This window comes from Rattus norvegicus, chromosome Y (genome assembly GCF_036323735.1).
Source record: "Rattus norvegicus strain BN/NHsdMcwi chromosome Y, GRCr8, whole genome shotgun sequence".
NCBI lineage: Eukaryota > Metazoa > Chordata > Mammalia > Rodentia > Muridae > Rattus > Rattus norvegicus.
This window is the reverse complement of record NC_086040.1, coordinates 27,673,988-27,700,429: the sequence shown is the minus strand read 5'-3', so window position 1 is coordinate 27,700,429 and position 26,442 is coordinate 27,673,988. Positions and strand designations below refer to the sequence as shown.

At 36.2% G+C, this 26,442-nt stretch overlaps 2 long non-coding RNA genes across 8 annotated transcripts in view; one reads left to right on the top strand and one right to left on the bottom strand.

Annotated features, from left to right (window-relative positions):
* The window catches only part of LOC134484381 (uncharacterized), a 46,950-nt gene that overhangs the window by 7,593 nt on the left and 12,915 nt on the right, over positions 1-26,442 (bottom strand). For 2 of the 7 annotated variants that reach the window (XR_010061807.1, XR_010061803.1), the window contains exons 2-4: positions 17,895-17,959; positions 13,242-13,301; positions 11,727-11,857 (exon numbers count right to left, since the gene is read on the bottom strand). This is a non-coding gene — a long non-coding RNA (uncharacterized LOC134484381). Of the gene's footprint in view, positions 1-3,114; positions 3,269-11,726; positions 11,858-13,241; positions 13,302-17,894; positions 17,960-18,248; positions 18,337-26,442 lie in introns of all 7 variants that reach the window. The other 5 variants (XR_010061805.1, XR_010061801.1, XR_010061804.1 and 2 more) reach the window with 4 other exon arrangements.
* LOC134484382 (uncharacterized) lies at positions 12,394-22,946 on the top strand. Its single transcript, XR_010061808.1, has 3 exons — positions 12,394-13,066; positions 14,989-15,059; positions 22,648-22,946. It is a non-coding gene; the product is annotated as an uncharacterized LOC134484382 (long non-coding RNA).

The window sequence follows — 26,442 nt, the reverse complement described above, 5'->3', positions numbered from 1 at the left end:
TCTTACTCCACCCTTAAATCCTTTCTCCACCCTTGTGTCTACTAGCCTGTTTGCAGGAATACTAGATATCCTCACAACTGGTTGGCCAAGAGCATCTTTATTGAACTATAGAGAATCAATTTGGGAACAGGACCTTCAGTGTTTGCAGGAAGATTCCCGATCTAAGAATCAAAACGTGACCAAACAAGACTCAATCCATGTCTCTGGTTTTGTGTGGGAGATAGAGGAGTTAGAATTTCAGAGTTGAAATTCAAATAATTGTAATATACATGTAGTATTAATTATGCCAGGATAAAAGGATCCAAAAAGTGGAAATGGGCAATATGAAAGGCAAGAGAAAAATCCCTAGTACAGCAAACAATGTGGAACTGTTAGAGAGACTGGGCTCTTTCCAGCCATCTGAATTTGTACTTGAAATTCTTCTGACCACTTCTTGATCTCTGCATGTAGAAAAGAACAAAAAGAAAAAGAAAACATAATAAAACAAAAAAAAATCACCAAAATGAAACTAAAAGCAAAAGCAAAAGCGAATCAACCCCAATCCTAAAAGAAGAGGACCAAGTGAAGATTGCTTGAGGTCCTCATTTTTAACTACAACTACAAGCGACCAATAGCTTTCAATTCAAATTTTTTTTCATTATTTTATTTGAAACTTCTCTGTGGGTCAAAGAAACAAGGTTTATAAGCTGCAAAAACAGGAAACAGAAACAAACCATACTATAGAGCTCACCACTGGTATTACTATGGTGACTGTGGGCAATGCGGAGAATACTGCTGTTTGACAATGGGTCTTTTGGTTTTATATATGCTGGCAATATCTATGATTCTGAAATGAATTAGAGTCATCACCGAATCATGACTAAATCAACTGTTCCTTTTCTTTGGATAACAAGATATGGCAAACTGTTGACTGACTATCATTTGTATTTTGGACCTAGCCTCTGTGGTAAAGCTAAGGTTTTTGATGGAAAATCCTCCACCAAAACACTGTTTTGTCAATGGTGCTGCCAGCCAAAAACCATTTCCTGAGGCTAATCTGCAATCTCCAGAAGAGGAGATTTTATTTCTAATAATAATCTTCTACCAGAGAAGCTTTCTTCAAATCCCAGACATACAAGAGAGAAAAATTTAAAGCAGGTCCACTACAAGCAGCAAGAAGACAAGAATATACACTGGTTTCACAACTATGTATTACAGTATTTGGAATTTTAGCTAGAGGAATATGACAACCGAAGATGATCCAGGGAATACAAATGAAAAATTAAGAAATCAAAATGTTCTCGTTTGCAGATGTCATGACACCATTTTAAAAACTCTAAAAATGTATCAGTCTCTTAAGACTGAAAAAATACGGTCATAAAATCAGAATATCATACGAACACACAAAATTCCTTAGCCTTCCTTTATTAATTAATCAAAAATTGACATTATTATACTATCTACTTATTCTTAAAACTATAAAAGTTTGATTTATTCAAGTCTTTAAGGTCCTTCAGAACATCAGCTGGAATGTTCTTATATGTTTTCTGGATGGATCATTGTTACTTCGTATGTCTTCTCATAGTATGCTTTATATCTATGCGAATTCAGGGTATTTTGTTATATATTTTAAGAGTGTTTCAAGTGGAATACTTCCCTTGTTTCTCTCCCATGGTTTGAAATTGGAAAACAAAAACGATAACGTGTTTTGAGTTTTCACTTTGAATTGTGAATATATTTTCAGCTTTAAGAAACTTAAACTTTTAAATAACAATTGTCTCTATTCAGGATCACGTCTAGCTAATTCATAGTGGTCTTTGCATTTTTAATATTTTCATCCACAATATTATATTTTATATATTCAGATTATTGTGAGGGGAATTTGACCCATATTTCCTCAAAGTATGGTTTGGATTGGCATAAAGGAAGGCTAAGGAATTTTGTGTGTTCGTATGATATTCTGCTTTTATGACCGTATTTTTCAGTCTTACGAGACTGATACATTTTTAGAGTTTTTAAAATGGTGTCATGACATCTGCAAACGAGAACATTTTGATTTCTTAATTTTTCATTTGTATTCCCTGGATCTTCTTCGGTTGTCATATTCCTCCAGCTAAAATTCCAAATACTGTAATACATAGTTGTGAAACGAGTGTATATTCTTGTCTTCTTGTTGCTTGTAGTGGACCTGTTTAAATTTTTCTCTCTTGTATGTCTGGGATTTGAAGAAAGCTTATCTGGTAGAAGATTATTTTTAATGTTGACTTGAATCTGTTCACAAGTATTTTATTGAGAATATGTGTGTATAGGTTTAAATTAGTGTGTAAAATACTCCCTCTTCCTCTCTTTGTGTCAGTGGTCCGTACCTCTTTCTCCGTCTCTCATTACCTTCCCTTTTGCCAGATTGTCCCCCTGTCTCACTCTCTCTCCTTATTTTCTCTATCATTGTTAGATAATACCAGATTCAAAATAGAATTTTAATGTATTAAATCCTTTTGTCTACTTTATGAAATAGTCCTAAAAACTTTAAATGCTATTTAAATGTATATTCATTTCTTTTCAACTGAATACATGTGAATCTATGATATTTGAGGTGGAAGAAATTAAATACCTGATTCTATGTAATTATTTAGTATAGAGCTGTTTTAATTATGCAAAGTGAGCTGATTTAATATTGCTATACCCAATACATCTAGTATATACTCTCACTTCCAACCCCGACCAGCAGGAAAGGAGCAACACCACACGTTCTTCTCAAAGCAGTTTATTCAGGAACCCTTTTGTCTGCAAGCAGGAACAATGCCTCCATCCAGCCCCCGAGGCCACTCCCTTATATCCTCCCTCAACCACCTCACCAGTCTGTGTAACCTCTGTTCATAGGTCCACGTCATATAATGTTATGGTGTGCCTGCGCAGTTCTCACAATGGGGCATGGGCTTAATTTCAGGTGCTATTCGTGAGACGTGGCAGCAGTCCCGGAATCCATCTTGGGATTGCCACTACGCCAGCTCCCCACAGTAAATCACGAATGCTTTAAAAAATATTCTAGATTTGGGACTGTAAATCTAAATAATCTGTGTTTTCTCCATGTTTCCTATATTCTCTATCATTTTATTAATTCAACCCTTTCATTACCTAACATGGCCAGAGGTTATGACGATCTTCTTAATACTTTCCAAGAGTGACCCCTTCCTTTCATTCATTATATAGTTGTCTACATTTTACTGATTTCAGCCATGATGAGTTGGATATACATGTTATACACCTTCCGCAAGGCCAAAAAGCCATTCTGAAACAAGGTGAAAAGAGACTTTAGGTGTAGAAAATTGTGGGAGGGATCAGACATAAAGCGTGTCTTCTGGATACAAGAAGTATTGCCCTCATGTCACATAGCAGCTGTTGTTTCCTGCACAGCTTCAAACCAGTCAACAGGGAAGAATGCAGGGAAAAGGCCTGAAAACTGCTATACCTATCTGACATACTATGGACAGTTAGTATCTTCAGTTGGAGGATTGAAAATTATTTGTAAGGGTTTATCATAGAGTTATTAAACAGTACTTTAATGTAGAAGATATACACAGGAAGGATTCAAAGAAATAGAGTGATGTGGAAAAAATAAATGGAAAATTATCATCAACATTCATTGGTGGAAATTCTCAAAGAGGAAAATATATAAACTATATTCCTCAGTATAATGTATGTAGAAATTGTTTTATTATATAGGGATATTTCATAAAGCGACCTTATGATTTCAGTTGGTTAAAACAGATCTGCCAATTCTGTGAGTTTAATGAGTGCATTATGTAATTTGATCTTAATGATTTTAAAGTGGCTATTTTCAAAAATAGTAAGCATTATTTCCATGTACATGTTCAAAAACGTGCTTCTATAAATAATATTAGAAAAACTAAAACACTATATATCAAGAAACTAAATTAAATTAGGCTACATATCTAAACAAAATATTCAAAAGTGAAGAAACTCAAGTGACTAAGAATCGAAAGTGAAATATTTATCATACTTATACAATACAGAAATGCAAAACAAAATTATTCTGAGAATTTTTTCCTCCCTTTCAGAAATTTTAGTTTTATAACACATGAGTCAACTTATGTTTGCTGTGTTATGGAGAGAGGGGAACATTACTATTCTCCTGGTTGGAATGCAAACTTCTACAGCACCTTTGGAAATCAGTATGATGTTTCTTCAGGAATCCGGAAATGGATGCGCCTAAAGATATAACTCGAGGAAAATATATCCAAATTTTGATTCATCCTAGTATAGAGACCCTTGAATAATTAGAAATATTCAAGTTGTTCCTTTACAAATGAATGCATAAAGAAAATGTGGTTCTTTTACAGATTGAAAAAGGAAAGCATGTAATTTTCAGGACAATGAATGGATCTTGTGAAAGTCATCATAGATGAGATAATCCAGATCAAAAAAGAAAAATGGGAGACATTTTCACTTTAATCTGAATATTAATTCTCCACACTATTTCGGTTTGATTAGTTTAGTGTAAATTCAAGGGATGCGGTCCAGACTGTCCTCACTTTGGGACGTACAAATGAACTTATGGATTGCAGAGGAACACTGTCAAGAACAGGAATGTCAAACGTGAAGAAAGAGGGAAGAGGATGACAATGGAGGGAATATAGAGATGTACAGTTCAGTTGGGAAACATTTGAGGCATGGAAAGGAATCCCAATGCAACAGAAATAAAAAATATTTTTTTTGTAGTGGTAACTAAAGATTTATAGCTATAAGGACAGGAGATAAAACATTGATTGGGTGTATCTATGTGATTTTCAGTAGTAAGAAACTCACGAAAATTATGGATTTCAACTCTCAACAAACCTATAGTACAGAAAATGAAATATATAGTCCTTAAGGAGACAGATGTGAATATCTCTGTTGTAAACATAAATGTGTTATATTATACACATTATATGTATAAAATAATATATTTATTTGTTTACATTTCAAATGTCATTTCCCAAACTGGTTTTTCTTTCTTAAATTCCCTAAGCTATTCCGATCCTCATTTTTCTAATATGGTGCTCCCCACTTCGACTTTTGCCCTCTAACATCCCCCTTCTCTTTGATATGACATCTCCACAGGACCAATTGCTTCCCTTCCCAGATATGGCAGTTGAGGCAGTTGTCTTCCCCATATGCTCTGGTATCTATGTAGCAGAAGTCTTGGACTGGCCAAAGCATATACTAGAAGGTGGAAAATTTCCTGAACCTCTGAAGGGTAAGCTTAATTGATACTGTTGTTCTTCATATTGGGTTCCAAATCCCTCCAGATCCTTAAGTCATTCCCCTATCTCTTCCTTTGTGGCTGTCAGGTGCTGTCAAATGCTTAGGTGTTTTTGCATCTGTCACGGTCAGGTGATGGCAGAGCCCCACGGAGGACAGACGTATTAGGCTCTTATCTGCGAGCACATCTTGACCTCAGGAATAGTCTGAGGATTTGGAGTCTCTGGAGGAAATTGTTATTCTGGTCGGGTGGTCTCTGGATTGCCTTTCCTTCAGTCTCTGCTCCATTTTTGTATTTACATTTTTTAGATTGGAGATTTATAGGTAAAAAAAAATGTGAGCTGTGTGGGCAGCACCACCCCTTCACTGGGGGGCATGTCTAGCTACAGGAGGAAGTCTCTAGTTGTTCTATCTATTTTCCTGCTCGGTATTTAAACTACCACCATCACAGTAAGTTTCTGGGATACACTTGCATCCCTGGCATCTGGGATTTTCCTGGGGATACCCAAGTTCACCACCCACCACTGACGCTTATTGTTATTTACTCCACGTTTCCTCTGAATTTCTCTCCTGTCTCTTTTAATTGGTGCAACTCTCACCACTTTATCCATCATTTTCCACATCTAGCTAGATTCTTCCACTCCACTGCATTCCATGATTATTTTGTTCTCCCTTCTAAGTGGGTTCCAAGTATCCGCCATTTGGCCTTCTCACATGTTACCCTTCATGTTATAAAAGATTTGTATAGTGGGTATTCTGTTAGCAGGGCTAACATCTACTAGTCACTAAGTCCATCCCATGTTATGTCCTTTTCGATTTCTGTTACTTCACTATTTTCATGTTCCATCATTTGTCTACAGAGTTCTTGGTGTCCTCATATTTAATACCTAAGTAATGTTCCATTGTTTACATATAGCAAACTTTCTGTATTTATTCCTGAGTGGAGATGAGGTATATCATGGTTCTTTCCAGCATTCGACTGTTATAAGTAAGACTGCTGTGAATATCTTCAACCACATGTCCACGTTATGTGTGGATCAAGTTTGAGTATATGTGTTGAAGTGAGTGGTAAAGCTGGGTTTTCAAGTAAAGCTATTTGCAATTTTCTCTGGACCTCCACACTGATGATATCCAAAGTGGCTATCAGCTACTAATCCCGCAAGCAGTGGAGGAGTATTCCACTTTCCCTACATCCTAGCCCACTCTGCTACTGCATTAGTTTTTTTGTCTTAGCCAATCTGATTGTTTTAAGGAAGACTCTTATGTTCATTTTGATTTGCCTTTATGTGAACTAAGGATGTTAAACATTTCTCGATATGTTTTTCACCTATTGAGATACCTCAGTTGAGAATTCTTGGTTAGCTCTCTAATCCAGTTTAAAAGTTGGGTTCTTTGTTGTGTGGGAGTTTACCTTTCTGAGTTCTTATATTTTTAATTTTGGCACTCTCTCAAATGTAGGGTTCGTAAAACTCTTTTCCAAATGTGTAGGTTGTTGTTTTCCTATTGGTAGTGTACTTGGCTTTAAAGAAAGTTTTCAGAATGATGGGATTTTGTAAATTGACTGGTGATCTTAGAGCCTTTGGTGTACTGTTCTGAAAATTTTCTCCTGTGCAAATGTGTTCTAGGCACTTTCTGACACTGCCCCTTCTATTGGCTTCTGCATATGTGATTGTGTGTGGATTTCCTTGATGTGATTTGACTTGAACTTTGAAGAAGGAGATAGAAATTGTTCAATTGGCACACAGCTATATACAGAACAACAGTTAGGGTAACATCATATCTTAGAACGATTTGGTTTATGTATAACCTACTTAGTCATAAAGGAAATGCAAATCAAAACAACCCTGTGATTCTATCTCACATCAGTCAGAATGGCTAAGATCAAAGACTCAGGTGACAGCAGAGGCTGGAAAGGATGTGGAGAAAGAGGAACACTCCTCCATTGTTGTTGGGATTGCAAACTGGTACAACCTCCCTGAAAATCAGACCTGAGTCTCCTCAAAAATTGGTCATTGCACTTGCTGAAGACCCAACTATACCTCCCCTGGGCATATACCCAAAAGATGCTCCAACATACAACAAAGACAAATGTTAAACTATGTTCATAGCAGCCTTATTCATAATATCCAGAAGCTGGAATTAACCCAGATGTGCTACACGAGAAGAATGGATACAGAAAATGGCCTATATTTACACAATGGACTAGTACTCATTTATCAAAAATAATGAGTTCATGAAATTCATAGGCAAATGGATGCACCTAGAAAATATCATCCAGAGGGTGGTTACTCAATTACAGAAAAACAAAGTATGCACTCATTTTTAATTGGATATCAGTGCAAATGCTCAAGTTAACTATGATACAAGGCACACACCACATGAAACTCAAGAAGGAGGACCAAAATGCAGATGATTTACTCCTTCCTTGAAAGAGTAAATAAAATATCCATAAGAGGGGTAGGGAGATATTGTTCTTTGGAGACTGAAGGAATGACCATTCAGAGTCTGCTGGACATGTGACACACACACACACACACACACACACACACACACACACACATATGCACCACAACTATTTTGGATAAAATAAGGCTTTCAGAGTTTATCATTTGAAGGAGGTACACAATATTTACACAGGGAACTAGGAGAATTCAGCTGAAGGACTTTTTTGTTTTCTGGCTGTACTGAGAGCTGAAAACCAGTTGGTAAGAGTGCCTACACACTTGAAGGCAGAGATAAGACCATCTTTTCTGCTCCAAGTTACCTGTTGTTTGGACTCAAGGACACAATGAGAAGATCGAGTGTTAGAATAAGAAGTATAAAAGAGAGTGAAGAATCCCAACTTATAGGGCCAGTAAATATCTTCAAAAAAATTTGAAGAAATCTTCCCCAACCTAAAGACAGAGATGCCGAAAAACATGCCAGAAGCCAAAAGAGCTCTAAGTAGATCTTACCAGAAAAGAAATTCCTCACATCGCATGATAGTCAAAACACTAAATGCACAAAATAAAGAAAGAAGTTTAAAGGCAATAAGGGAAAAAGGTCAAGTAACATATAAAGTCAGACCTATGAGAATTACACAATGTTTCTCACCAGATACTATGAAAGTCAGAAGATCCTGCAATGATATACTCTAGACCATAAAAGAACACAAAAGCCATTCCAGTCTACTATTGCCAGGAAAATTCTCAATTAACACATATGGAATAACGAAGATATTCCATGACAGAACGAAATTTATACAGTATCTTTCTACAAATCCAGCCCTACGAAAGATAATAGGTAGAAAACTCTAACACAAGGAGGGAGACTACACACTATAAAAAGCAACAAACTAATCTTGCTATGAAACCAAAAGAAAAGAGACACACAAACATGATTCTACCTCTAACAACAAAAATGACAGAAGCAACAATCACTATTCCTTAATATATTTTAACAACAATGGAGTGAATTCCCCAATAGAAAGACGTAGACTAAATGAATGGATACATAAAGAGTACCCAGCATTTTGTTGCATGTAAAAAGCACAACTTAGAGACAAAGACAGACACTACCTGAGAGTATTAGGCTAGAAAACAAATTTTGAAGCAAATGGTCTGATATTTGCCATTCTACCATGGAATATAATCGATTATCAACCAAAAGTTTTCCAAACAGGTGAGGAAGGAAATTTCATATTTATCAAAAGATTATCACAGCAATAGGAACTCTCACTCCTAAATATTTTTGCTCCAAATACATGGGCAACTGCATTCCTAAAGGATACCTTACTAAAGCTCAAAGCACCCAATGTTCCTCACATAATAAGAGTGGGAGATTCCAACACCACGTTCTCTTCAATGGACAGATCATGGAAATAGAAATTAAACAAAGATCTAGACAAACTAACAGAAGTTGTGAACAAAATGGACATTACAGATATTTATAGAATATTTCATCCTAAAACAAAATAATATGCCTTCTTCCCAGCATCTCATAGTATTTTTTCCAAAACTAATCATATAACAAGTCACAAAACAGGCCTCAACAGATCTAAGAAAACTGAAATATGTCCATTTATCCAATCAAACCGTGACAAACAAAGGCTGATCTTCAATATCCACAAAACATCAGCGAGCCCACACATACCTGTAAGTTGAACAGTGCTCCACTCAAAGATAACTTGTCAAGCAAGAAATAAAGAAAGATTAAAGACTTTTTAGAATTTAATAAAAGTGATGGCACAACATACATATGCTGTACTCAACAATAAAAGAACCTCTGGGAGAATCACCATTCCTTACCTCAAGCAGTATTACAGGGCAATAGTGATTAAAAAAAATCAATGACAAAAAAAAAGTTGTATTTGTACAGATCTAGGAATGTTGATAAGTGGAATAGAATTGAAGACCCCAAGACAAACACACACATCAATGGTCACTTGATATTTGACAAAGAGGCCAAAACCATCCAATGAAAAAAAAATTAGGATTTTCAACAAGTGGAGGGCAGCATGTAGAAGTATGCAAATCGATTCATTTTTATTGGTCTAATCAAACCTTAAGTCTGAGTGGATCAAAAACCTCTACATCAAACCCAATAAACTGAAACTATAAGTAGAGAAGAATCTTGATCACATGGGCACTGGGAAAAATTTCCTGAACTAAACACCACTGGTTTGTACTGTAAGATCAAGAATCAGAAATGAGACTTCATAAAACTGCAAAGATTCTGTAAGTCAAAGGACACTGTTATTAGGAGAAAACAGCAAACAAATGATTGGGAAAAGATCTTTATCAATCCTACACCTGATACAGATCTAATATCCAAAATATACAAATAACTCAAGAAGTTAGACACCAGAGAGCCAAATAATCCTATGAAAAATGGGGTGCAGAGCTAAACAGAGAATTCTCAACTAAGGAATAACAAATAGCTGAGAAGTGTGTCAGGAAATGTTCAACATCCTTAGTCATCAAGCAAATAAAAATAAAAATAGTCCCGAGGTTCCACCTCACGGCAGTCAGAATGGCTAAGATCAAAAACTCAGGTGACAACAGATGTTGGTGAGGTTATGGAGAAAGAGGAACACTGCTCCATTATTGGAGGGATTGCAAACCTGTATGATAACTCTGGAAATCATTCTGAAGTTTCCTGAGAAAATTGGATAATGCCCTAACTGAGGACCCAGCTCTACCTGTACTCTGCATAGACCCAAAAGATGGTGCAACATTCAACAAAGACACATGCTCCACTATGCTCACAGCATTGTTATTTATAATAGCCAGGAACTGGAAAGAATCAAGATGCTCTTCAACTGACGAATGGATACATAAAATGTGATACATCTGTACAATGTTCTACTACTCCACATTAAAATCAATGAATTCATGAAACTCATAAGAAAATGGATTGACCTAGAAAGCGTCACCCTTAGTGAGGTAACCCAATCACAGAAAAGGACACATAGTATGCACTCTCTGATAAGTGCATTTTAGCCCAAAAGTTCGAATTCGGCAAGATATAATCCACAGACCACATGATGTTCAAGAAGAATGATCAAATTATGCAAGCTTCACTCCTTCTTAAACGGCGGAACAAAAAACATTCACGGGAGTTTATGTGGAGGCAAAGGTAGAAGTAGAGACTGAAGGAATTCATGCCCCACCTGTGGGTCATATACATATATACAGTCACCAAAAGTATATAAGATTATTGACGCTAAGAAGTGCATGCTGACTGGAACTGGATATAGATGTCCCTGAGAGACACAGTGAGAGCAGGTCAAATTCATAGTTGAATGCTAGCAGCAAAACATTAATCTGAAAATGGAACACCTGTTGCAGGAATTAGAGAAGCGGTTGAAAGACCTGAAGGGGCTTGCAACCTCATAGGACAACAATGCCCAACAACGAAAGGCCCCAGGGAGTAAAGCATCACCCAAAGTATATACATGGATTGACTCATGGCTGTAGATGTATATGTAGCACAAGATGGCCTTTTTGGGCAACAAGGGGAGGAAAAGCTCTTAATCCTTCCAAATGTGGACTCTTAATATAAGGAAGGTGAGAAAGATTAGACGGGTGGATGATGTGGATGGGAACACCATTATCGAAGAAGGAGTGAGAGCAGATAGATGACGTATGAACAGGAAACCAGGAAATGGTATATTTGAAACTTAAATTAAAAAATCATATAAATGAAAAGAGGATCCTCAGACTCCTTTGAATAGGTGGAGGAATATCTAATTTCCCTGTGTGCAGAAGAGGAATTTTTGCTGTCCCTCCAGGAAAAGGTGATAGATTTTTGATGTTTTAAAGTATAAGGGTGAAATAGGATCTCCCCTGGACTGTATGGAATGTGCATAGCTTCTCTTCCTCTTATGTCTGGAGTACTATTGAGCAGAAGTTGAAGGTTGATTGATACCTTGGAAATTATAGAACATTCCAGCCACACACTACTTCAGCAACTCCAAACTGAAAATCACAGTAAAGAATACACACCTGAATATCCATGGTAGGCAGTCAACAGTCTTAGAAGTCTTGTATGAGGCTCTAATGCAGTAGTCTTAGGTTCAGTATCTTATTCAAATATATGTCCATCTACACATTCCTCTGCATGTGAAAGGACACCTCTGTGTAAGGGAACACAATGAAGATAGTAGTCTGATTTGTGCTGGCTTTTAGACTCTTGTTTGAGAACTCAGTCCAGATTTCTCTGAGATCTCTTCGTCAGAACAGTGTTTCTCAGGACAATAAACTTAGAAATTTTAGAGAGGAAATGGATTTGGCATATGGGGAATGTGTCGTAATTCCTTGGCTTTCTGGAGTCCTCTTAATTGTATAAGTCTAAATCTTACTCAGTAAGATGGTGGAGGTAGGGAACTTGCACAGAAGTAGGACTGTTGTGTCAGTCATCAAAAAGGTAATATACCAGACTTCATGGGAAAAAGTTGTTATTGCACCGTGGACATCACCGGGATTTCTGAGAAAATGTGCAAAGGAGATATTGTATACCGGTTTGTTAGAAGTTTAAAATCTCTGGCTACTTCTAAAATTATAAAAAAAAAAACATTTTATTCTGGAGAAAATGTTAGTACCTCGTGGAGCAGAGGAAGATCCAGTATTGCTTGATTAGCTTCCTATTCTTTATTAGTATTTAGAATGTCCATATATTTTCATGGCATTTGAAAGTCCAGGTAGCAATTCTTCCATCAGTCCTATAGGTTGCATTTCATTCCAGCAGTTGTCTTTGGGCTTTGAAGACTTTTGTCAGACAAGAAAAGATCAACACCCCTTCCTTCCATGGAGGAATGTCTCAGAATACATGTAGCAGAAATAAGTTTGTATGTAATCCTAAACAGTTGGGATATAGCAGGCTCACAAAATCAAGAGAAGAAGTGCTAATGATGGCCACAAGAGAGTGCAGGCATGAGTACGCCTTGGGCAAAAGAAGATATTTCAGGCCAATGTGGGCCTTTGGTGAAAGTGCTCTTGTCCACTATACAGAGAAAAAAGGTGAAATACTTGTGAGTAGATGTGGAGTGTTGATGCTCCCATAGGGAAAGGAGAGACACTGAAGTTCTTCTATGAAACGGTGACATTACAGACCCCATGGACAGAAGATGTGAATTTGAGAACAACTGGAGCAAAAGGTATCATTCTGATGTCCCTCCTAGAGGAAGTTTTGAATGTGAGACACAGTTAAGTGTTAATTTTGTGACATCTTTCATCAAAAGTAGCATGGTTCAGAATCATTCTTTGTCAAATAGGTTAGCTGCTGAGGACCTTTTTGAGTGGAAGTGGAGTTTGAGACCTGGGTGCCAGAGATGACTTCAGGAATTGTAAGTCTTATAAGACAGATATCGGACACTCTTATATACAGAATGTACATTTGATATATACTGGACATAAATCGATGATCTAAAGTAATGACGTTTAAGAGTAGAATATTAAAGAAACGTAGAATCTGCTTAAAGTGACAAAACTATTTAAGGATAATGGAGTGTTCAAGCCTACCTTGAGCAGGCAAGCTAGGGCTACTTCACATATCGTATCTTCAGTTACACCATGGGAGGCCTGTCAGGGATCCAAGCATTAGTATTATTCAGCAGTCATGATTTTCAGTCTCTAAATCCTCTTGAAGCTAATCATCGACGACGGTTATAAGCATGAAGGATGGTATATAGGACAAATAATGAAAGTTTCACGATTTACTAACATAGATCATAATTAAGTGAAGTGCCTTTGGTCACATCTGTATTTTCTTAGTGGCCATAATTAGATGGACATGATCTAAAACTCCCTATTAGAGGGTTACATTTGATCTAAACATCCGTATTAGAAGGTTGAGTATGCTCTAAGGACTCTTTAATCTTGGTCCTCTTGGGCAAAAAAAAAAAAAAATTCTGAGATCTCAATAGTAAACTATAGTCATTCTTATAACTGATCTTGGACAGAAGGGGATGGTGTAAGGTATTATTTGTCAAAGAATAAAAACCTGAAGGCTACCAATCAAAGTGAAGTGCTGATTTCCCTTCATCTAAAGTGGATGGTGTTGAGATGGCTTGGAAATAGGTGCAGTTTGAGTAACCTGTGTTCATAACTGCAACTTATGGGGTCATACTGAACTGTTTTGCTAAACAAGAAAGTGCCTGGCCATTTTTAACCAATTACCAAGATCCAGTCACCTAACTGTGAAGAATGAAAAATTCTAGCTCACCTTTGGTGGTGGGAAAACATATGGTATTGCATAATTCTTCCAATTATTCTTTCCAGCTTCCATTAGTCAGCATGCTCTTCTATCAGGGTGATTGTCTGAACTGTGATGCTCCATTGATACACACACACACACACACACACACACACACACACACACATACACACACACACACACACATGTGTGTGTGTGTATGTGTATCTGTACGTGTACGTATATGCATATGTATATGTATATGTATATATAAGATGTATACATGTATATATATATCATATATGTATGTATATGTGATGTATATATGTATACCTATGATGTATATATATATAATGTATATATACATATATACATATATGTGATGTATATATGTATATATGATGTATATATTTATAAGTGTACATGTGTTAACATCCATAAATGAGAGATGGAAAAATTGCATTTCTGAGAACCTTCTGTAGTAAGGTTGCATATATTTTAATTTTAGCTATCTGTACTCTGCCCTCTGATCTACACCAAGAATCATATGATGTCCGACTGGGAAATTGGAATTATGATTGCCTGGCAATCTTGGTCAAGTTTGGCAATTAAGAAAAATGAAGTTAAATCAGGTATAAGATGTCCTTGTAATTAAGTGATGCTCTTGGGGCATCCAGAGCTAGAGGCTACAACTGAAACTCCTCACAAATATAGATGGAATCAATGAGACTTGCCCATAGGAGCCAAACCTGAGATTTCTCTGTGAGCATCAATCCATACCAATACTCCCTTGGCCAGGAACTGGATGTCTATAGTTTTTGTGGATGAAGATCCCATTTTGTACTACATTGAACTGCATGTTATTGAATCTGATTCTGGCTTCTACAGAGGTATGCCATGAGACCATGGGGCCTCTTTAGTCAGAAGTGAAGTGAATTGAGCCCACTTTCAAATAATCAAAGTTTGGGGGTCTTTCCTTTATATGAGTACTTGAGAGGACATAAGGCAACCAGGGAATGTGTAGAGTAGGCTCAGTTGTAGGAGGGAGGTCTGACATTCTGTTCAATGACTTAGGTAATTGATGGAAAAAGGAAGATCTTGACGCCTTTAAGAAAGAGAAAACTTTGAGATCTGATTGTGCAAAGGTATGTGTTAGAAAACCCTTGGAGTTGGAGTTGGTAATATGAAACATCCTGTGAAACATGAATGTCATTATTACCTGATTTGGTAAAGGATTTTCCCCAACAATGCCGTTCAATTTCTATACTTCTTTAGTTGGTAGGAATTTTACATCTTGTATTTAATATGGGGAAGTGCAGGTAACATCCCAGGCCTTTTTTAAACAGCCTGCATGACTGTCTCTGGATCTTTTGCTCATTCAGTTTGTCTTAATATGTCCATATATTGGCAGCAACAAAGGGTGCTCTTGATTTCTAGTGATTGGATTGATTCCATCTATCAATGATTCTATATATAGGAACTGGGACCTCAAACCCGAGTGGAAGAACATATTTCTCTACCCACCATGGTAAAAGGTAAAAGCCTTGAATTTCTATTATTTAGAGTATATCCATGTGAGGTAATTCAAATTCGTGAGGGACTGCTTTAGAATACAAGTTATGGCATACTATTTTTTGGAAAAGCATGTCTCATGTCACCTTGTGAATAAAGGAATGTGTGAATTTCCTTTGGTCAAAGGAAGTGTACTCCATCAAGAGGTGAGAAAGATCCAAGGCCACACTGATGGGGAAGGAGTCACATCATCATTCAGGGTGGTTCTCATGGCCTCATCAAAGAGGAATGAGTCTAGGACGTATATCAGAACAGTAGAGTTCTGAGAAGAGATTCACAGAATGGGAAGTTCTGAGAAGATCTTTAGCAAAAGTGAAGTCCTGAATGTATTGGTTCAGAATGTGGAGGTCCCTAGTCATATTTTGAAGAAAAGAAGTATCCACTTCACCCATGGTCAGCAGGGGAAGGTTATCGGCTACACTGGGTCTTGGAGAAATGTTCTGCCTCTATCTCAGTAACTTCTAAGTATGTTCTCTATATGTATACCCTATATATCTTTTAGTCCAGGCAATGGTCACAACAACAGTATAAGTGGTTCAGGAAGCGGTGATGTTTCTTCATGGATGTGTTCAGCTACACACATATGTGAATAAAATATAGGAATGGTGTATATTTTGATGACCTACTTTAAGGCACATAGTATAAGAGTCAATTTAGCTTTGTGTCTTCTGAACTAGGATTTAGAAGCAGAGAAATATAAGATACCATTGTTTGCATATGTGTTGTATGAATACCTTGAATAAAGAGGTTAGTTTTAAGCAAACTTTCTTAATAGCTGTGTTCTGTGGCATAGGACGAAGGGCAGCTCTAGTGATTCTTTAGTTCCACAGGTACTCCAAAATTCCCATAGTACACAGGGAGGAGGTCTGAGACAATTGATGTGCACTGGGAATAATTTTTAGAGCCCTTTCAATAGAATTTGATTTCCCAAGCCCCCATTTGCAGAAGCTGAGGGTCTAAAATCTACTGGGTGGATTGAAGTAGAAAATTGACCCACAATCCTACTGGAAAGACAGGGAATGTTAGATGATCATTCATGTAGGATGCGTGGTATAACACTCCCTTGGTCTGGCAGCTCTTTAAGGAGAAAAGACAACACCACTTGATGGGAATAGGAATATAAAAGGGCCATGTAAGTCTTCAAGCAGGTTTTAAGCCTCTTTACCTAAAGGATCTAGGGCAATGCTGTACTTTGGCGAGTACTGACATGCTCTACAATATAAGAAGAAGGAGTAAGTTAACACTGGGTAAAGTGAACCCCATGTAAGAGAGGAAAACTCTAAAGCACTATTGAAAATGAAGAGAAATTTCTTCAGGCATAGTGTATATAGGTGCCATACACACTTCTGTCAACAGAAAAGGTCCCTGGTACCTTATACCAGGATAAAGTTTCCAGCAGTAATCATAAGTTTCAAATTCTCATTCAGAGTTTTATATATTCATAATTTCTGTTAATGCAAGAGAAAAGACAGGAACATATTTCTTCTGCCAAAGGCTTTGGATAATTGTTTCTGGCTAGGTTAATCCTTCTGGTTCGTTCAGCTGTTAAGATCTAAGCAGAAATGTTGAAATTATTACATTTCTATTGATTTGCCTGATTGCAGTTTGCAAGGGTTATATACTCTGATTCCAAACTTCGACTCTGGGACTTCAAAACGGAGTAGAGTCGAGTCCCTGGATTATAGAAGGAGTCACTTTTGAAAATATGTCTGATCAGTTAGGTATACAACTACTTTGTTGGAAATTCAAGGGCCCAATATTCAGAGAGAACATTTAGGAGGACTGGAAAGAGCGAAAAGGTCACAGAATCCTTCAGGCAAAGTTTTTCCTTGGGTACTGGAAGAAGAGAGTCAAGTGCAACTGTTTTCACAGTCCAGAATAACCATGTGTCTGGGGACTATGAGGCGTACTTGCCAGAAATTAGGGAATTTGCTCTTACATATTGGGTGGTAATCTCTGGATTTATCTTTTCCTCAAGCTGTTAAGCAGCAGGATAATCATGGACAATAAAGATGAAACTGCTCCATTTTATGTTACAAACCTTAAAGGCAGAACGTAGGTTAGGGCTCAGATTTGCACTGACATGTCTGAGGACATCATGTCCATGTGGTCTGCCATTCCTTCAAACATTTATGTATGCCTGGCCACCCAGGTCAGAAGGAAACATTAAGACCTCTTAGAAGAATAGAACTGAGATTCTCTGGATAGAGGTGGATTCTCGGAAGAAACCATTGTCAGGGGATATTAATTTAAAGTTTCCTTAAGAAAAAATAAACATCTGTATGATAATTCATTTCATTTGCTTCTCTGTATGTTCTTTATCAGAAGAATTTGTATTAAGCCACGTTCAACTTTAAGGGTATGTCTAGATTTTCTTATTCAAAGAAAGGGGAATATATTCATCTTACTTTGAAGAATATGCTTGTCAGGGGCTCTTCATTGCATCCCAAGTGAACCTCCAGTCTACCTTGAACTGACAGAGAAACCAGGGAAAAATTAGGAAACATATCTGTGGCACAGTCCATAATATCAAGAAATAGTGTGGGTTTCCTCACCCTAAATTAATATCTAAACTTCCTTTGGACAAACTAGAATGATATGAAGTAACCTTTCTTTCAGGGATAACATATGACACCTCCTTAATCAAAGAAAGAATAGATGAGTACCCCCAAGTAAAGAAGAGTTGCTGATGTCCCTGTGACAGGAAATTGTTTTGAGTATTCAAATTCCCCTAGTATTTGAGAAAAAATTAAATTGCTTACAATAGCTCAAGAGGTCCTACATTGCTTCATCTTCTAATGGTACTTCACAGTCTAGCATATACACATCTTTAGCTGAATCTGCAAGAGACTGAATATAGATTCCATGATTCAAGAAAAGTTGGGGGTGTCCTAAGCCTGATTGCCTCCTAAAAACTATATTCAACCAAAAAGAAATGAGCACCAGACTGATGACTTCACAACATATCATGTGACCTTACACAAGGAAGTAGCATGAGATTCCAGGATTTGCTCCCTCCTTTTGGATTTCAGTGAACCTTCAACAGAGGGATCAATGCTCCATGGTCTGAGGTAAAATATTCCATGGGCCCCAAGCAAAAGGGATGGTTCTGAGAGACCATTTGGTCAAATGAGTAACTCTAAGGCCTAATCATCCTGAGCAGAAAAAAATACCAATGTTTTTGAAAGGAGAAAGTTCTTAAACCAGTTTGAAAGTAAGGGACTATTCCTGATTACCTTCTATAGAAGACTATGGTCCCAGCACTCCAGGGCTCCATATTTTCAGAGAACTCAAGAAAATTCTTATCTCCAAGGCCTCCACTACAGACTTGACAGCAATCTGAGATTTATTCTGAAATCTTGTGTCAAAGTCACTGGATCTAAACCCTATTTAAACTTACTATAAGCCGCACAGGTATGGGTGTGAGGGATATTGGCCTTTCTGGTGAGAATCTTAGATAAGTGGCCTTGGATCCAGGCTGGAATTTTTATTCATTGGCCAAGGGACCTCAATCCATTGTTCTTGAAGATTTTTTGGTGGTCAGAGTTGTATTGGCTATGCAATAAGGTTTGAGGAACAAGTTCTGGTCAGCCACAAACAAAGTGAGGATCTTCTATGGATTCTTGTTCACAAGGATTCAGTTTCAGGTACACTACAGCAGAGGCTGAATGTTTGAGACACTCCTCAGTCACAAGGTCAATTCTAGATTTTGGTCCATCAGATGGCCAAGTCTCTGACCCCTCCATTGCAGACAGAGGAAGAATAAAGTGTTTTTATTCCAGGGCAGTTGACTTCTAGTGTTTGTCGTTTTATAGGTATTTGAGTCCTTTGATGTTTAATGATATCGGAAAATGATTGGTTTTGTCTATTATTTTTCTTGTTAAATGTCGAATTATGTTTCTGTGGCTACCTACTTTATCTCTTTTTTGTGTTTTTTAAAAGTAGATTGTGTTCTTTCTTTTTCTGGGTGTAGTTTCCTGCCTTGTACTGGAATTTTCCATCTATCATCTTTTGTAGGACTGGATTTGTGGAAAGATATTGTGTAAATTTGCTCATGACATGGCATATCTTGGAATCTCCATCTATGGTAGTTGAGAGGTTTTACAGTAGCCTGGGCTGACATTTTTTTTCATTTAGGATCTGTGTGATATATGCCCAGGATTGCTAGCTTTCACAGTCTATTTTAAGAAGTGTGGAATACTGATTGGTCTCCCTTTTTATGTTACTCGACCTTTTTCCCTTACTGCGTTTAACATTTTTTTCTTTGTTTTGTGCACTTTATATTTTAACTATTATGTGATGGAAGAAATTTCTTTTCTGCTCCAATTTTTTTGGAATTCTTTTTGCTTTTTGTACGTGCAAGGTTGTCTCTTTCTTTAGGATAGGGAAGATTTCTAGTATAATTTTGTAGAAGATATTTACTGACCCTTCAAAGTGGGAGTTTCATTCTCTTCTATACCTATTATCCTTAGGTTTTATCTTCTCATTTTGTCTATGATTTCCTGGATGTTTTGGGTTAGGAGTTTTTTGTTTTGTATTTTTGGACAATTGTGTAACTGTTTTCTATGGTATCTTCTGCCCCTGAGATTCTTTTCTATATTTTATATTCTGTTGGTTGATGCTTGCGTTTATGACTCCTAATATCTTTCCCAGGTTTTCTATATTCAGAGTGTTCATCTTTGTGTGGTTTGCTGTTGTTGTTGTTGTTTTTGTTGTTGTTGTTGTTGTTGTTTTCTGTTTCCATTTTTACTTCCTGATGGATTTTTCAATTCCTCCAGCAGCTTGTTATGTTGTAATGTAATTCGTTAAGGGATTTTTGGGTTTCCTCTATGAGGTCTTCTATCTCTTTACATCTGTTGTCTTGTATTTCTTTGATGGAGTTATTTATGTCCTTCTTAAAATCCTTTAACCTCATCATGTTCAGTGATTTGAACTACAAACTTTTCTATCTCTTTTCTGGTGTGTCAGGGGTATACTGGGCTAGCTTTGGTGGGAGAACTGGTTTCTGATGATGTCTAGTAACATCAGTTTATGTTCCTTAGGGAATTATACTTGCCCCTCACCATCTGGAGTTAGCTGGTTTTGCTGTCTCTGAAAGTGGCTTGAATTCTCTCTTAGCCTGTGTGTCAACAGTAATGGGACCGTTGTTCTCTCTTGAATTATCTTGTGTGCCAAGAACTGTGGATAAATTTCAGCTATATGGAATAGATAGAAACAAAAGTATGCTGTAACAGACTGCACCTCTTTTCGTGGGTTCTGAGCACTCCAGGAAGTTACCTCTGAGAAGAAAAAGTCTTTCCTGTGCTCTTGAGTGTGTCAGCACTCCTGGAAGTCCATCTATTTCCTCATTGGATCTGGGGACAGAGAGCTGAGGTACAGGTTCAGCTCTGGGAACACAGCTCTGGGTCCTCTTGGTTTTTAAACTTTCACTGGAACAGCTCACAAAAGAAATTTGACTCCCTGATAAGTAAGTGCCTAGGAATCATCATCTCTCTGTCTCTTCAGAGATGGGACCACAAACATATGGCAGCTGGCATTTTCACATGGATGCTGTGAATTAAACTTAGGAATCTCATTCTTTCATGTCAAATATATTCCCAGCTGAGATAATTGTTCAGTGAACAAAGTATTGTTTTGAATATGACAGAGACTATCTGTGACAAATTAAAATGTTTAGGCAATGTCAACTAGGTCATTGAATTGAAGAACTCACATAATTACTACATGATGGTCTAACCAATGCACGGGATGCATATTCATTAAAATGAAGAATAGTATAAAGTTTATTTATGCAACTTACTGAATCATGTAATAAATAATAAGTCTCCACTAATGTACCATGTCCATAATAGTGTATAGATTAGGAATGAATAGAAAGTATTATGAACTTTCTTCTATAAAGATTGCATTATAGTACAAGAAAAAAGAAAAAAATGAATGCACAAATCAGTGTGTTGGAGTTGATAGTATGCAAGTAGTTGAAGAATCTATTTTAGAAATAAGGTCATGGAGATTGTCATTAGGAAGTGACATTTAAGTTAAATTAGATGAAAAATAATTGATCTATATTTTGGGCAAAATTACAGTAAATATAAGGATGATAAGAGGACAAAGACCTTGACATATCCAAAAAAGTAAATATGAGAGTAGTTTGCATTGATTAAGAGATAGAAGTACGGTCCAAATAAAGCTGAATCTCAGGCAATGTCTCATATGGGAATATAGAAACAATGTTAGACATATAATTTTTATTTACTGAAAATGTCTTAGAAATCATTGAATAGTTTTAAATAAGTTTGTTTAACTCACAATGTATATAGTAAGGGACTGTGGTTACTTATGAATTATGATATGATACAGAGAATGATTTTAAGGATGTTTTTGAAGTCTATCTGGAAGTAGTGTCAATGATAATGAAAAAGAGTCATATCAGAGAGCTATGATGGAAATTGTTGTGTTTGGTAGTAGAATGAGGGTGGGTTGAGTAGGAAGAAAAGAAACCCAATGACTTTTTTTGAGAAAATGAAAAGATGTTGGTGTTATTTACTCTGATGTGGAATGTTTCATGATAAGTGGATTTAGGAGAATTATAAAGGAATTTATTTTAGACCCTTGAAGATGCTTGAAAGAACCTCTAACTCACTAGACATTCCTACTTACTGTTCATGGTTTGTTGATTTAAACCATTACTCAGACCATTATTAGCTGTTATATAAAAAAAAAACTTACATTACTATCTGTATTTTTTCAAGGTGTATCTGGGAGTACTTATTTAATTAAGAGCAAACCTATGATTATACTACATGCTTATTTAGTATATTCAGACAAATTATTTGCCCATTTACTTACTACAAACATTTTGTATTGCAATTAGAATTTAATCCAAGTTTATTGGTGCTGACACACTGTTTGATTAGAATATAATAGCTCATGAATGTGAATTTCACAGAAAGAAATCATTTGCTCAGATTTTGTAAACTTACAAACCCTAGAAGAGTAAAAACGTAATAAATTCTATCTCTTCTACTTTTAATCTTTAGTATTTTAGTGTGTTATGATATACATGCAAAAATTCCTAACCCAGATGATTTTAACTATAATATCCAGTACTATTAAACATATCAATAGTATTTTACAAATATGAATAATCTATGCTTTCAGAAAATTTTCATCAAAGGAGCAAGAAATTCTTCATAACTTCAACACAACATGGCCTTTGGGAACAGAATAAAACACAAATAAGGAAAGGCGGAAAATGATTGACACATGCACTGTTCTTGGTTTGAAATTTAACAATCATGCTAGTTATAGGATACAGCTTTGAAATTCGAGTCAATGAGAGGATGAAAAATACTGAGGAAGAGTAGGTAAATTGAATTCTTGCTACATGAACAAAAACACTGGATCTGAAGGTAAGGTACATTTTATATAATGACCCTCGTCTTCTGACACTATTTATTCAATGCTTTGGTATTTTTTCGTATATTATGTTCCAAAAACATATCAATGATTCTGGTTATTCTTAATTAATGAACATGCATTTCAGCTGATTTAATATTCCACATTATCTTAATATTCTTCTGTATTTTTCAGTATGAAAATATAGATAATTATTTTGATTAGAGTAAAATTTTATTTTTTTATCTTATGAGAGAAGAAATTATTAATCAAGAATGGATATTTGATATTTTCTAAAAGATGTTAATAGAGGTTGAAACCGTATATATAAGATCAACCATTTATACCTTTTCCAAATGAAACTCATTGAAATGTCAGTACACATGTAGTACATAAATGGAATGATACATAGGAATAAAAACATCCCCTATGTATCCAGAATCATCTATTATCACCATGATGAAAGCCAATATTAGGAAGAGAAGATGGTACAGCCACTTTGCAGGAAAATCAGCTTCATTCAAAATGAAGATTGAGCTGGGAAGTGATTTGACTAAGTGTAGTTAAGAATAATGTAAATGCCCAAAAATTGCAATCTCACTAAGTGGTATTTCCTCGTTTCAGGAGGTATGTTGTTAGGGGTAGGCTTTGAGGTTTCAAAAGACTGAAGCTATTTCAATCTAGTTTTCTCCACCTTCTGCTTATGGTCTGAGATGTAATCTTTCAGCAACCTCTGCCTGTTTATCTTTACTCTGATATCATCCATCACTGACTCTGATATTCTGGATTATAAGCCCAAATAAAGTATTTCTTTTTTAAAGGAAAGAATAATATAAATGAGTTTAATGTTATGAGAAGCAGACCTTGTTTACCTGATATGGTTGCCTTTTCCTTTCTTAGCTTGGGCCATCAAACTTCTGCTATGTTGAATGAGAAATTTCCATATTCTCTACTCTCACATATTGCAGTTTGTCACTTGGCCCTCAGGACCCCCTTATACCTGGGGCTGTATTTTTGTTCTTGGAAGTTAGAAAGTTTGGACTTCCTGACTTTGGAGGCAGGGTTAAAAGTAAATGGGAAGTGAGTGATATACATACCACAACTCTTCTATTTTAGTATGTAAATGGGGGTTATTAGAGGATGGGATTACTGAGGTGAGCATAAAGGAAAGGTGCTGCTTTATTTGAAATGTTTTCTTACCTCATTCTGTTCCCTTGTAAAGGACCAGCCTTATCTCTCAGGCCTGGCCATGTTCCTGTCACTGCTCACCTCCCTATCTCTTGCAGCTCTTAATTCTAGTTCCTACTTCTCACTCTAGGTTTCATCTTGACCAGATTTAGTTCATTTTTCAGTGCTCCTGCTCTGAAACGTACACAAGTTCTTTTTCTTTTGTTTTATTTTCAAACTTTCAATGTTTATATTCGTTTTTGTTTTACCTCTTTTATGGAAGCCTTAGAGGAGAATCATTCATGGATGTCTCTTTTGATTGGAATGAAAAAATAATGAAAAAAATCTTTTTTTTCAATTACAGGACATTTTCATGTCTAAGTTTTTCTCTTACATACACCTGCCATGCTAGTTTATCTCCCTGTCTTGTCCTTAGTCCTTTCCTCCCCTTGGTACTTGGATACTGCCTCTTAGGACTTACTGCAGAACCATAAATGCTGGCATACACAAGGGAGGTGTTGATTCTTCATCACTTTTCTAACTTTTTTTCTCCCTTCTCTCTTGATCTGTTTGAATAAATTTGGATCTCTGTACTCAATAGTATATTGCTATAGTGCTTGGGCCATGAAAATATCTGTTATTGTTGCCTTGTCATAGTTTTACAGCTCAGGTTTGGCCTAGTTACACTTTGGGATCTAAGTCCAAGAAGTTTGAGGACTTTAATAAAAACTTGTCAGGAGCTAAAAATACTTTTAAATGATTTCTTAATACATGACGCCTAGAAAACCCTTTCATAAATCATGGATAAAGCAATCTGAGATTCTTGTTTCTGTAAAGTACTTAAAAATATGAAAGGGAGAAAGGCCATGGCTTGCTCACTCTTGTCATTAGATAGGGCGCTCAGATATGAGTTTTCCTGCGATTTCTGGTTAGAACATAAAGATGTCTTTGGTAGTTTGCATTACCAGATTGCTTATATTAATTCCCCTTTTGCTATTGTTTTGGTTTTCTGTCTTCATTGTTTCCAATAGGACCATAGCTCCCCACTTTGTGTAGATAAAAGGTGGGTCCAGTACAGCTGTTATTGTTCTGGCACACAAACTACTTTTTGGGAACAAATGTTCACCATTGTATAGTTGACAGTGGTTTGAAATTCTTTCCTTGTCCTCAGTTTCTTGTAACAACATATTCTTTACATCTTCTTTAATTAATTGTATTGACCTCCCTGTAATCGTATTATGTATCTGTGTGTATGGAAGAAAGATTTTCTTTAAATATTCTGTGGTTTGTGGGTTTATTCTTCCATAAAGTATTTCCCAACACCACATGACCTCAGGCCATTACTAGGAATTACTGTATGCTGGGAACATTGGGGGAGGATAGTGTGAAATTAATCACTGTCCTTTGTTTCAGAGATTTTTATTTTTTAATAAGTAACCAATACTATACAAATAGCTAACTAACTCTTGTGTTCCCCTTCCTGTATGGCTGCTGGTGTAAATAAAATGCATTTTTTCATTGATAAACAATAATAAAATCTCATAAAGGCACAAACATACTTAAAGACAGAAAATATTCACAAAGGAAAATCCATTTAAAATGGAGATAAAATATAAACAAAATGAGATCAAAAGACCCATTCAGAAACATGATATTAAAAATGTCATTGTCAAGTTACAAATTTTTAAGATGAGATAATAATAATATATACTTAAGAAGAGATGAAAACCATTAAATGCACTGTGTGCCCAAAATGTTCACTCAAAATATAGTATATACCAAAGAATGGAATGGAGCTCTCATTCTTGCTACTATAGAGGCAAAATGGAAGAATTACTATTAGGCTAAACCCAACCTAGATTTCATAGTGCCAAACTATCAAGAAAGCTAGTGTTTCAAAAATACCACATTAAGCAAATATCGATAATAAAAACAAATATAAAAATAAGAAAGTATTGAAGACCAGCACTAGTCCATGATAATCTGATAGGGTGCATGGGATTATTTCAGTATTCTGGTATCTATATGGACCTGTTTAGTGACACAGTATATGGTAAGTTTGGAGAAGTTACTTTTAGGTGCAAAGAAAAAAGGTATATTCTCTAGTTTTAGGATGAAATGTTATTTAAATATCTGCTAAATCCATTTGGATGATTATTTCTGTTATTTTTAATGTGTCAGTTTAGTTTCAGTTGCCACAAACGGTCAATTGATTAACTTGGGTATTGAAATCTCCTACTATTATCGTGTTGGCGCCAATATACTCTTTGAGGCTTAGTGATTTTCTTTTGGTGAATTTAGGTGCCCTAGCATTTGAAACACAGTTGTTCATAATTGATAGTTCATCTTAGTATTATTTTTTCTTTTACAATTATTTTGTCCTTCCTTATC